This window comes from Rhincodon typus, chromosome 35, assembly GCF_021869965.1.
Source record: "Rhincodon typus isolate 14 chromosome 35, sRhiTyp1.1, whole genome shotgun sequence".
NCBI lineage: Eukaryota > Metazoa > Chordata > Chondrichthyes > Orectolobiformes > Rhincodontidae > Rhincodon > Rhincodon typus.
The window spans coordinates 7,581,167-7,594,816 of record NC_063366.1 but is presented as its reverse complement, the minus strand read 5'-3'; positions in this window follow the sequence as shown (position 1 = coordinate 7,594,816).

Here is a 13,650-nt window from a genome sequence, read left to right as displayed (position 1 = left end):
GTGTTCATCCAGCTCTGCACCTTGTTGTCTCAATATTTATTGAGGTGCATCTTGAGCTCAGAATACTGAACATGAACACATTAAGACAACGCAGCTGCTTCTGGTTAGTGTTTCAGGTGCTTATAGTTGTATTAGCAATTTTGTTATTGCTCATTATATCTTTAGTTTCTAACATTAGCTAAATATTTTCAATCATAGGTACAAACAATTTAGAATGGAACGAATTTCCAAAATTGGCTTTGCTTTAAATTGTAATGTTACTTATGCAATTGTACCAAGGAAACGTGCACATTCATGTACTATTATCATAAATGTATCTACCTAATGTTTTGGAATGAAAATGTTAATCTGTCTTGTTCTAGGTTCAGTAATTCCATGAGATATTTTATTTCCTATTTTCACTTGGACAACTTTCATGTTTTTCTACCCAGTACTCTGATACTTCAGAATTTTCAGCCATATCATAGAGTAGCGAATCATATCCAGCAGACCATGACATCTTCCTAATGCTGCGGGTAATCTGTTTACACTGAAATTTATGGCCTTCCAATACTTTATAGTATTTTTGTGGGATGCTGCCAACATAACGCAAGAAGTGGCATTACTGTTCATAGTAAAATTACATAACTTTTATTTCTTCTGTGTTAGTAGATCAACTCGTTTTTTATACCTTTCTTTGACAAATTGATTTTGGAGTATTTGATTTATCAGATTGGCGAAAACCCTTGTGTTGTTAATTTTTTTTTGATAGTTCACAGTCAAGAAAGTCTCAGACGTTTTCTCACCCAAACATAACATTGCATGTATAAAGTGTTATCGTAGTTCTTATTTATTGTCATGTTAGAAGCCTAAATTCACGTATTTCTGTGCAAAAAAAAAATATAAAGAGGGGTTGTTAGGCAATGTGGGTTTACTTAACCTAGCAAGCGGCAGTTACGTCGACTCTCTTCCAAATAATATATTCGTATAATTTCACTAATGTGAAAAATCAATATCCAACACAATGAATTCAGCTATGTAGATAGAAAGAGAAGATAAAACATAGGCTAAATTTTGCAACTTAATTGCACTCAAATAATGACAGAAAGACGGGATCAATTAAATTGAACATCTTTGTACTTCATAACTTCAAAGTCAAATATTACTTTCATTCTCACTGTTTCGAACAGAAGTTGCAACACTAACATGCACAATCATTATATAGTTTCCATTAAGTTAGGTTTTGCTTTGTAAACAAGACAAAGCCAGAAAAATTCTGGAGAATCTCAGGATGTGTGGCAGCATCTATAGAGAGAATGGGGTTGGGCGGGGGGTGGGGTTACAATAGCCTAGTGATATTCTCGCTGGGTTATTAATGCAGAGCCATAAGTAATGTTCTGAGGACCCGGGTTTCAATCCCGCCACGGTAGGTAGTGGAATTTGAATTTTAAAATGTCTAATCTCTTCAATTATAAAGAGTCTGGCAATGACTGTGAATCCATTGTCAATCGTTAGAGAAAAAAGCACACTCACATCTCGTTCAATGGTGTCCTTTAGAACTGTTAGCCTGACCTGGTTTGGCCTAATGTGAGCCTAGAACCTTGACTCTTTCATGCCCTCTGGGTAATAAATGCCGATCTGTCTGGTGATATCTTCATTCCGTGAATGAATATGTTATAAAATAAAAGAAAGTGATATCACACTTTAAAGTCAGTCAGAGCTGCAAGGTTTAGAAAATTGATCAATGCAAAAGGAAAAGGAATAGTTCACAGTGGACAAAAAAGTGAAATAAATAGAGTCTAAATGAAGGTTTATATACGTACTTTGTTTACATTGCTTTTAGGAGAAAAGACATTGTCTCTTCCTTTGAATTTAATTTACACTCTTTTTACACCTCTTTCCTTTTTACTCTTTCTCTACTATCGACAAACCTATCTTTTACACTAAGCCTCCAGAAAATCTGCCCTATTGCTCCTGCTCCACCTAACTCACATGTTAAAAAAGTGTCCAGCATCTTTTAGATACAAAACTCGAAACGTTAGCACTGTTTTTTTGCACGGTTGGTGCCAGACCTCTTGAGATTCTCCAGCGTTCTCCTTGTTAGTTCCAGATTTCTAGCATCCTCAGTATTTTGTTTTGAATCACTTTGTAAGATGCTTTGCATTATGCACTTTCTTTTCTGTTTTAACTCTCAAAGTTTCCAAAATATGATGAAAAAAAAATGTTTGGAAGCACTGTGCAGTGTTGACACTGAATTTTGGACGGAATGGCAGTCTCTCCAATGTAACTTATTCAATGGCAAGGTGAGAATAGAATTCTCATAAAAATATAGTATTTTGTTTTGCAGGAATAAAATGCATAAACATTAAATAATTCTAAGAATCATGACACTTAACAGGGAGGGATCTAATAAGATAGTTCAAAAGAAATAACTCGAAGAAAAAACAGGTGATCCACTGATTCAGTTTCAATATCAGATACAATTTTCAATGTGAACCAAATTCAGACTTTTGGAACATTTACTACTTTTTACTGTGTACATGCTTACACTTTTCAGGTAGATATGTAATCCTTATGCATTTCATTTTTTTGTCGAATATTTATCATGCATATCCTTATATCTAAATAACTTAACGTTGACATAGAAACAATAATGTTATGACGACTTGTAAGTACCATTAAATCATGACCAATACGCACTTTTACTTCATAAATTACCGTCATAGATTTTTTTGATCTTTTACTATCTATTGTCAATATGTTGTGATTCCAAGTTATTTGTCATTGATTTTCAAAACAAAAAAACAACATAATCTTTTGTCTCTAAAAAATAGTATCATACGTTTAATGTTAACATGAGATATTTCTGCTAATTCTCCTTCTGAATGTGCGAAAAGCAGCCAAGTTAATCAGTCTTGTCAATTGGCTAAATCTAACATCAGCCATTTTCGCTGAAGAATTGTTTCTGTTATAAATACAATTATACTTGATAGCAGACTGTCTGTAGGTAGAATAGTTATATAGAACAGGAAATGAGAATTCCAACTTTCGCTCAAAGTAAAAGGAACAGCTAGTAATGCTGAAGGTATAAAATATTTGCTATCCTTTTCTTGCTATTGTTTACAGTCCTGCGAAGGTGCCTAGAATAAATTCATATTTTAATCATTTCTGTTTAAGTAAATCAGTGGTCCTTCTGCCTAGGATATGCATTAGTTATTTTGTTTTGTCCAATGTGCCGTCAGTAATTACTGCCTTCAATCACGTAACAAGAATTCGTAATGTAGTTGTTTTGCTCGAATTTTTTTTCAATATATCCTTATAGCTGAAGTTTCTCATAATTGTAACCATTTTAGTAAAGCTCTGATGGTCTCTCCAATGCCTTTGCATTTATTTTCCTGTTGATTCAGAGCGTGTTGGAATCTACAACTGTACACAATACTCCAACTGATATCTGACAAGCATACATTTTCAACATTATCTCTTTGCTCTTGTAGCCTATGACACTATTAATAATGGAAGAACGCTGTCTGCTTTATGCACCGATCTCTTTACATCTCTGCCACTTTCAATGTTCTGACCCCCATATGTTCCCAGGTCCCTTTCGTTTAGCATCCGGTGCAGAATTGCACTCCTTATTTTGTAACATCTGTCCCTGTTCATCTACCAAAGTGCATCAAATCATATATCTCTGCTTTGAGCCTGACTGCCAACTATGTGCGCGCTCCATCAACATTTTTTTGTGGAATTCTACATTATCCTTGTCAGGTGCAAACTTGGAAATAGTAAATGTACACTACAATAATTAACATAAATCAGGAAAAGCAGAGGTTCCAATACTGACCCTTGAGGATGCTTCCAGTCCTTTAAAAATCCAGTGACCACTCCTCTCTGTTTTCTATATTTAGCCAATTTTGTATGGACGATGAATTGGTCCCTTTTATACACGAACCTAAAATTTCCTCACGAATCTGTTTTAAGGCTGTGTATCAAATATACTCTCTTAATCTCTGAATCCAATGCCGTAAGTGTTAACAACATCGAAACTTTCTGTTAGGTCTTAAAAAATACATCAGCAAGTTCAATATGGTTTCCACTCACCAATCCATGTTAACTCTTTCTCATCTATTCACCTTTTTCCGTGTGACTATTGATCCTATCGCAAATAACTGTGTATGTTAATGCTTCTAAGGGTTCTACTATTTACAGTATACTTTATTCCTGTAATAGACCTTGCATCACCTTGTATTTGCCCAGACTACTTTCCTTCTGGCATTTTTCTGCTCACATCTTGAGCCCATCCACATTCTTTTGCGTTCGTTGGCAATACTCAAAATTATATGCAGCTCCCCCTTACTAATCAGACCACCTGCGTTCTCCTATAAATTAATTATACGTCTAACACAAAATAAGGGGACCAACACTGATCCCTGCAGACCACCATAGATCACAGTCCTCCATTCCCAGATTAAACAAAAAAACACCCTTTCACCTGTAGTCTATATCTTCTCTATGGACTAGATGGCCTGCTTCCACTGTAGGGATTCTATGATTCTAACTTTTCAGCAAATTTTGACTCCATCCGGTAACTGTGTCTTATTGCATAAAGTATAACTCATCCCTTAATTCTGCTCAGTGGCTCAGTGATTAGCACTGCTGCCTCACAGTGCTGGGGACCTGGGTTTGATCCCACCCTGGTGACTGTCTGTGTGGAGTTTGCACATTCTCCCCGTGTCTGTGTGGGTTTCCTCCGGGTGCTCCAGTTTCCTCCCACAGTCCAAAGATGTGCAGGCTAGGTGGGCTGGGCATGCTAAATTGCCTGTATTGTTCAGGAATGTGTAGATTAGGGGGATGGGTCTAGGTAGGATCCTCTGTGGGTCGGTATGGACTTATAGGGCCGAAGGGCCTGTTTCCACACTGTAGGGATTCTATGAACTATGGACCTCATGCCGAACAAATTTGTGTAGTTAATTGAGATAACAAGGTGGATGAACACAGCAGGCCAAGAAGCATCCGAGGAGCAGGAAAGCTGACGTTTCTTCAGAAGGGTCTAGGCCCGAAACGTCAGCTTTCCTGCTCCTCTGATGCTGCTTGGCCTGCTGTGTTCATCCAGCTCTACACCTTGTTATCTCAGATTCTCCAGCATCTGCAGTTCCTACTATCTCTGTGCAGTTAGTTGCCCATTTTTTCTCATCGTTAAATAAAACAAATCCCTGACACTCCAATTACAATCAACCACTAACCATTTATTTACTTAACTCTAACAGTGAACAAACAAACTAATCAATAAATACAATTTGTGCTTATATATAAAAAAGAATTTAATCTCTCAAAATTAGAGCCAGGTTATGTGTCTTCCGGAGTTTTGTATGCCTTCTCCATTGATTCTGCTGTGAGGAACGTCTTCTCCGTCAATTCGGAATGTCAGAAATGCTTTCTCCATCCATTCAGCTGTCAGGGTCATTAACTGCTTGTGCAGGTTGTACCTTCGATTTTAGATGGTGCTTTCTCTAAGACATGTGACTGTGAGAGCGAGTGATTCCCTCTTCTGGGCCAGGGGATGTTAATTCTGGCAGATGACAGTTAACTGTCCTGCCTTTGCCTAACTGCCCCCTCTTTCGTTACCCTGATGACATATCAATTTCTTACAATAGGATTGGCCCGATGTTGTGAAAACCGTCAGATTTAAATTTAATTGGATTTTTTATATCTATGTGCCTGATTCAAATTGATTGACTAAAGTCAAACTTGTTGTTTTTGGAACAAAACAAAACTACTTGGCTTGCTAACAGTTTGGCCTTTTGATACAAATGTTTCAATTTGGGTGCTCTCTGAGAACTTGCAAACTTTCAACTGCTTCTCACAGACATCAATTTTACATCTCTAAACATATAAAAAGCACATAACTTTTTAAAGAAACCACTCAGTGCATTCCTTCTAGCACTTTTCACACACCAAATTCTAAGCTCCAGCCTCCCAATCCACAAGTACGCTACCCAACTTCGTAACAGCTCTCCCACTTCAGAAAAAAAAGAACCATCATTATGAAAAGATGGTGTCATTTTATTTAAAACCTGAACTCCATTTTATTAGTAGATCTATAGCTCATCAATCTAGACTTACACATTTTATACAAACTCTTTTTATACAGCTGCACTGCAGTTTCTATCTTATAAAATCATTTTTCTTTTAAACTTGACATAAAGCATCCACAATAACAATTTTGTACAATTTGAAAATTAAATGCTTGTAACTTATGAATCCAACGAAATAATCTGGTGTTTTTGTCCTTTAATCTTTGTAGAAGTGTCAACAAATTGTGATTGGTATACACAATTGTCTCTGATACATTGTTTGCAACGTAAATATTAAAATGATATTTACCATCTCATTGCCAGAGGCATTTGCAAACTCAATAACTCCTTTACAACGATTGACTTTTTTCAAGTGGATGTTGAGTTTCTTTTTGAAAAACAAAATGGCCGATTGCCTTTCAATTCCATCGTCCTTCTGTAACAACACAGCTCCAACACGTATATCACTTGCATTGATGGCAACTTCAAGGGCTTCAAAACAATTTGCTTGGCTTAAACTGGTGCTGTGGCCAACACTGCTTTTAAATTCTCAAAGGCCTCCTTGCATTGCTCTGTCCACGAAAATATCATTTTTTTTTTAATAAATGCATCAACGGCGCCGCTACACTACTAAAGTTTGGTACAAATTTCCTGTAGAATCCTCTCAGTCCTAAAAATCATTGAACTCCCTTCTTTGAGGATGAACTTGGAAATTCCTCAATAACCTTCGTCTTCATGTTTCTCAGTCTCATCCATCCGTGTCCGATGTTATACCCTAAGATGTCACTATTTTTGCCAAGTTTACAACCAAGTTGGCCTTCCACAGCCTCTCAAAGAGCTCTGCCAAATGCTTCATGCGATCTTTCCATGAGTGACTAAGGGTCACTAGGTCATCTCTGATGAGTGCACAATTAGTCAGTCCTGCCACAACAGTGCTCATAAGTCTTTGAAAAGTGTCTGTGCACTTTTCATTCCAAAGATCATTACTTTAAATAGATATAGGTCATTTCGGGATACAAATACAGAAAAGCCTTTTGCTCTCTCCAACAATGGTACTTGCCAGGAAGCGTGAAGTAACTCCAACTTTGTGATGTAAGTTTTTTGCCCGATGTTTTCCACTTGGTCCTCCAGCCTTGGATTTAGGCATGAGTTAGATTTGGTCACAGTATTGAACTATTGATAATCCAAACTGAATCATTGAGTACCATAAGGATTGGAAACCAACACGATCGGTGAACTCCACTCACTTTGACACGGCCCTATGATTTCTGCTTGGAGGTTTCTTCTACATCCATCTGAAACTGAAATTTTTTGAGAGGATTAAGCCGGTAGGGGTAAATACTGTAGATGCTGGAATCCAAGATAGTCAAACAGGAGGCTGAAAGATCACAGCAAGCCAGGCAGCATCTGGATGAAAGGAGAAGTCAATGTTTCGAGTATTACCGTTCTTCACGACTGGATGTGGGGGTAGGTGGAGTCGTGGAATTGTGATGATAAGTGGACACTTGTAGTAGGTACGGCCTGGTTGGTCGAATGGAAGGATGAATCCCGTTGGTAGCTGGAAGGGATGGTCAGCAGGTTGAATGGAAGGGAGGAGGTGGAACTGGAATGGGAGCCGAGCGATGGGTAGGATAGGGAATCTGCAGGTAATAAGGAGGGGGGGTAGAGGAATATCTGAAATTAGAGAATTCAAAGTTGAACTTCCCGCGCTGCAGGATGCCCAGGAGGACGTTGAGGTGTTGTTTCTCTTTTTTTTCTGAATCGCTGCAACAATAGAGGAGGCTGAAGATGGACATTTCAAAGCGGGGTGAGGGGGAGGATTTGAAATTTGTGGTGACTGGGAGGTTAGGCTGTCTATTATGGGCAAGGCAAAGATGTTCGGTGAAATAGTCACTAAGCCTATGCCTGGTCTCACTGTTGTAGAGAAGACCACATCGGGAGTTCTACATTTGGTCTAACTGATGTATTCTACGTGTGGCCTCACAATCAGAACACAAATTTGAGTATCAATTCAGACCACAAATTTGAGACATGATTCAGAGCACAAATTTGAGCAACAGTGTTGCAGTGATTCAGAACTCAGCTTTGAGGAATGCAACATCTACTCACACACCATCTCCCTCACCTCCATCCAGGACCCTAAACTGTCCTTCCAGGTGAGACAGAGCTTCACTTGCATCTCTTTCAACCTAGTCTACTGCATCTGGTGCTACCGATGTGGTGTTCTGTACATTGGTGAGAGAAAATGTCGACTAGATGATCATTTCGCCAAGAATCTTCACCTGGTTCATAACGGCCAGACTAACATCCCTGTGTCCAGCCATTTCAACTCTTCCTCCCTACTCGTCCTCCAACATGGCAGTGCTTGGCCGCCTCCAGTGTCACAGAAATTCAAATTTGAGAAACAACACCTTTACTTCCCCCTGGACACAATAAATCTCGGAGGACTCAACATTGAGTTCTCTAATTTCATGTAACCTTCCCATCCTTTCCCTGGCTTCCGTTACAGACCCACCTCCTAACTTCCATTCTACCTACTGACCTTTTCTTCCAGCTACCAACCGGATTCATCTCTCCCATCGACCAACTAGGTCCTACCTACTACCGGTGTCTACCATCACCATTCCTCTACCCCACCCCACCTCCAACTTTACCTGCAGATTCCCTATCCCCACATCCAGTCCTGAAGAAGAGTAATACCCGTAACGTTGACTTCTCCTTTCCTCCAGATGCTGCCTGACTTGCTGTGTTCTTCCATTCTCCATTTTTTTTAAACCTGTAGGGCTGTTGTTTTATTGGAATGGTATTTCTTACGGCAACGTCATGCATTATTTTGTTTGTCCTCCCCATTTTATTTCCACTTATGTGTTCATAGTGCTGTAACAAGTATTTCAATTCAGTTCTCTGTTCCTGGATCAGATAGCTCATTACCCTGTCCCAATCCTTGAGGACTTCCTCATTATTCTATTTATTCTGAGGCACATAAAAATCCTACACATCTGGATTTGATTCTTCACCCTGACTGGCAGCAACTAATACCTGTTTCTTCAGTTCCCTTTCCCTTTTGTAGTAAGTTTTCCAGATGTTTACATGACATACTCCATTTATTTTTCCCCCTATCTGGCATCTTTACCTGATAATTCATCTAGATTAATTCCTTCAGAATTTGACAGCGGCCAATAAATCTTCTTTTGAACGGATCTCGTACCAGTTGTAACAGCATCAATACCTTATCCCCACAGGCAGACGTGTGAATTTGATATTTCTTATCTTCTTCTTGCTTCATTATGTCCTGCACCACCTTAATATGTTGTCTCGCTAATTCAACTACTCTGTCTAATCATTTTCTCACCTCAAGAACGTAGTCCAACTGTAAGATCTCTGATTTCGGACCTATCAACTTTTTCTTAATTAATTTTAAAGGTCTCTTACTTCGTGTCTGCATATCAATTCGAATGGAATAAACTCACTCGTCATTTGGAGCATCTCTAATAGCAAATAATATTAATGGGATGCATTTGTGTCATCCGGGAAATAAGCCCTCAGAATTGTCATTAGTGTCTGATGGTACCTTTCCAATGCTCGTAAGCATTCAGCATCACACGCTCTTGATTTAAAATCATTGATGCCTAAACTATGCATGACCTCCTTAAACAGTTTGTCAGTAAAGTTGGAACCTTGTTCTGACTGAATCTCCCTGGGTAGTCTATAATGGGTAAATAAAGCAAGCAACTCCGACAACATTTTTTGCCTTGATGTTCCGTAGTAGACTCTAAAAACGTGATATACATATACATTACGGTAAATGTAGTTTTAGTTTTAGGAAGACGACCTACACAATTGATTATAACCCGCATAACAGGTTCTTTAAATGTGGTAGTTGGCATCAAAAGTGCTGGTTTTATTATGCATATGGCTTTCCTACCATCTGACACGTATGACAGGTATGGAAAAATTCAACCACATCTTTACGTAATCCGGGCCAATAGAAATGCTTCTGTATCTTAACCTGGGTCTTCCTCCTTACTAGGTGCCATCCTACAGGTAATTCATACGCTACCAACAATATTTCCTTCCTGTATTCTACCAGCAACAAAAATCTGATGAACTTCTGCTCATTTCTCATCGGCACTGACTCGCCAAGTTCTCAATTTCCAGAGGTAACGGTGGATTGTGCTTTACGGGTGTCCTTTCCTTTTGAAGACTCGTATAGGCGCTCTTGTTCAGCTTTGCATAGTTCTGGGCTGCTGCAATGTGTTTTGGCTGCATCCCAACACTATTTAAACGAGCCATTACCTCGGATACATACCATGACAGGAAGACACAACACGACCAAACTCAGTAATCACCCTACCGTACATCAAGGACATTTCAGAGATGACCACAAGACTACACAGGCCCATAGGTATCAGTATAGCCCACACACCAACAACCACCCTACGACAGCTACTGATGAATGTAAAGGATCACATACCCAAGAGCAGCAACATCGATGTATTACACAAAATACCATGCAAGTACTGTATGAAACACTAAATAGGCCAAACGGGAAGAAAAATGACAATACAGACACACGAACACCAAGTAGCCACCAAGAGACATGACCAATTCTCACTTGTCTCACTATACACAGACAACGAGGGACACGAATTAGACTGGGACAACGCATCCATAATCGCAAAAGCCAAACAGAGACATGCCAGGAACATCTATCAACAAACACATTGAATTCGACCCTGTTTACAAACCATTCAGAAACAGAACCGGAAGTGGTACCAAAGACCCCAACAAACTGAGCCATATAAATTACAAGCGGTACAGAACACCCACACTTCTCGAGAGGTACGCTGACGATGTGACCTAACAGGGTGATAAAACGTTTGCAACCAAACCCACAAGACCGGCGTGAATGTCTATAACTCAACCTCAAACCGAAATACAAATCTCGAAAAAGTAGCATCATTTGACTGTTAATCCAGATACCCAGATAATGTTCTGGGGATCCGAATTTGAAACCTGCTATGGCAGCTGATGGAATTTCAATTAAACAAATATCTGGAAATAAGAATCGAATGATCTCCATGAATCCATTGCTGGTTGTTGGCAAAGAAAACCATCTGATTCACTCAGAGATAGTAGGAACTGCCGACTCTGGAGAATCTGAGATAACAAGGTGGAGAGCTGGATGAACACAGCAGGCCAGGCAGCATCAGAGAAGCAGGAAAGCTGACATTTCGGGTCTGGACACTTCTTCAGAAATGGGGGAGGGGAAGGGGACTCTGAAATAAATAGAGAGAGGAGTGGAGGCAGATGGAAGGTGGATAAAGGAGCAGACAGGTGGAGAGGAGACAGACACGTCAAGGAGGCGGGGTTGGAGCCAGTAAATGTGAGTGTAGGTGGGGAGTTAGAGTGGGGGTTGGTCAGTCAACGCAAGACGGACAGGTCAAGGAGGCGGGAATGAGGCTGGCAGGTAGGAGTTGGGAGTGCCAACTGCCCTTCCTTTATTACCTTGATGACATACCAAATTCTCACAATAGGATTGCTTGCATGTTTTCAAAACCATCAGATTTAAATTTAATTGGTTTTTGATATCTGTGCGTCTGATTCCAATTGATTGACTAAATTCAAGCTTGTTGTTTTAGTAACAGAACGAAACTGCTTGTCCTGCTAACTGTGCGATCTTTTGATACAAATGTTTCAATTTGGGTGTTCTCTGTGTACTTGCAAGCTTTCAATTGCAGCTCACAGATACCTATTTTACATCTCTAAAAGCGCATCATCTTTTAAAAGGACCTCGCAATACTTTCCTCCCCAGTATTTTACAAACACCAAATTCTAACTTCCTGCCTCCCACTCCACAGTCACACGACTGAACTTCGCAACATTTCCAAACTTGGAGGAGCTGAACATACCTGTCATCTCTGTGAAATGTTCCTGGAAATCTTAGGCAAAGAAAAAGATTGACCGATCACACGAATGCCATCACTGTCATTCTCAAGGATGGAAGGAAGGATGACTATGTGAATAACCGAGGAATTTCCCTAGTCGCAATCTGGGTGATCATCTTGCATATTCTAGCGAGGCGCCTTCACCCAATCTCTAAGAAAATCTTTCTTGAAAGTCAGTCTGAATTCTGATCAAACAGTGCAGCAGTGGACATGATCATCACTGCTCAGCAACTCCAAGTGAAATGCCAGGAAAAATCAATGGAAGAACCTGTCAAATGACAGCTGTCCAATTAAATTCATAAATATCCTCTGTCTCCTCCAACACAAGATATCAGCAACAGTCCTCGCTGATGGTAATATGACAGAACCATCTGACACCAAGATGGTATCAAACAGGTCTGAGTCATCACCACCACCATTTTCCCCATCTGCATCACCAGCATTCTTAACCTTTTCAAGAAGAAACTTCCCTTTGGGCTCAATATTGTCCTCAGGATGAACTGAAAACCTTTGAAACTCACTGAAATCCAAGGAGAAAACGACACTGATCTCACTTGTGGTAACTGCAGTATATGAATGGCAATACCATCTCTGCAGACTCAGAAGAGGATTTTGATGCATTGTTTAATGTGTGCAGTAAAGATACAGAAGGACTTTTCTCAATCTCAACCTTAATAAGATTCACATCTTTTCATCAACCGATCCCAGTTGAAGATCTTTGGAGAAATCTGGCAAGAAGTGGAAGATTTCGTTCTCAATGCAAAGATTCAACTTAGCATCCAATCTGCAAGCACAGCCGTCGCACACCGAAGGTTAAGAGTCTTTGACAACCGCGACATTTGTGCTGACCCTTAATTATAAGACCTACATCCTTCTGGCTCTCCTCTATTCTCTTTTACGTGAAATTTACATAGATGCCACCTCAAGACTCTTGAGAGCTAACATCAACACTCTTTCATTCGGATTCTGCACATGAGTTTCGAAGACTGGCAAACTAGCTTCAGTCTCCTTTAAGTAGCTGTTAGCATCATCATTGACGCCATGATATGTGAAAGCAACTTCACCAGTGGGCCATCTGCTTAGGTTACCTGAGTTCTGACAGACAAAGTAAATCTTCTTTGCCCAAACGAAACTCAAAAAAGACCTTAGGAAAGGTTTCAAATGGCTTTATTTTCAAGAAATGCAACAGAGATGTTTATGCATGGGAGATATTCGTCTTGGAACACGTATACGAAGAGACACATTTCCTCAAGAGCAACCAATGGCAGGAGGAAACACTGAGAAGGAACCAGACGGAAAAAAATAGAAGCCAATGATCTCAAGGTCATGGACAACTTGTACTTCCCAGAAACACCTCGCAAATATGTAGTCAAATATGTAGTTTTAGTATCAGTCTCATCAGTCACGCCCAGACGCAGCAAATCCATGACTAGGAACACAGTACTTACTAAGTGGACAATCATCCTCATTAACGAGTGATTGCTTTCCGCTCTAACACCTCCTAACTCTTGACCTTTCTTTATAATTTTTAACCGAATGTGTTACTTGTGACGATACTGTCACTCTAACAGGTTATTTTGTCCTTTTTTTTGAAGAGAAGTTGTAGAGGCAGAGGTGCCGAAGACTCTAAGGACGAACACCTTAAAAATGGA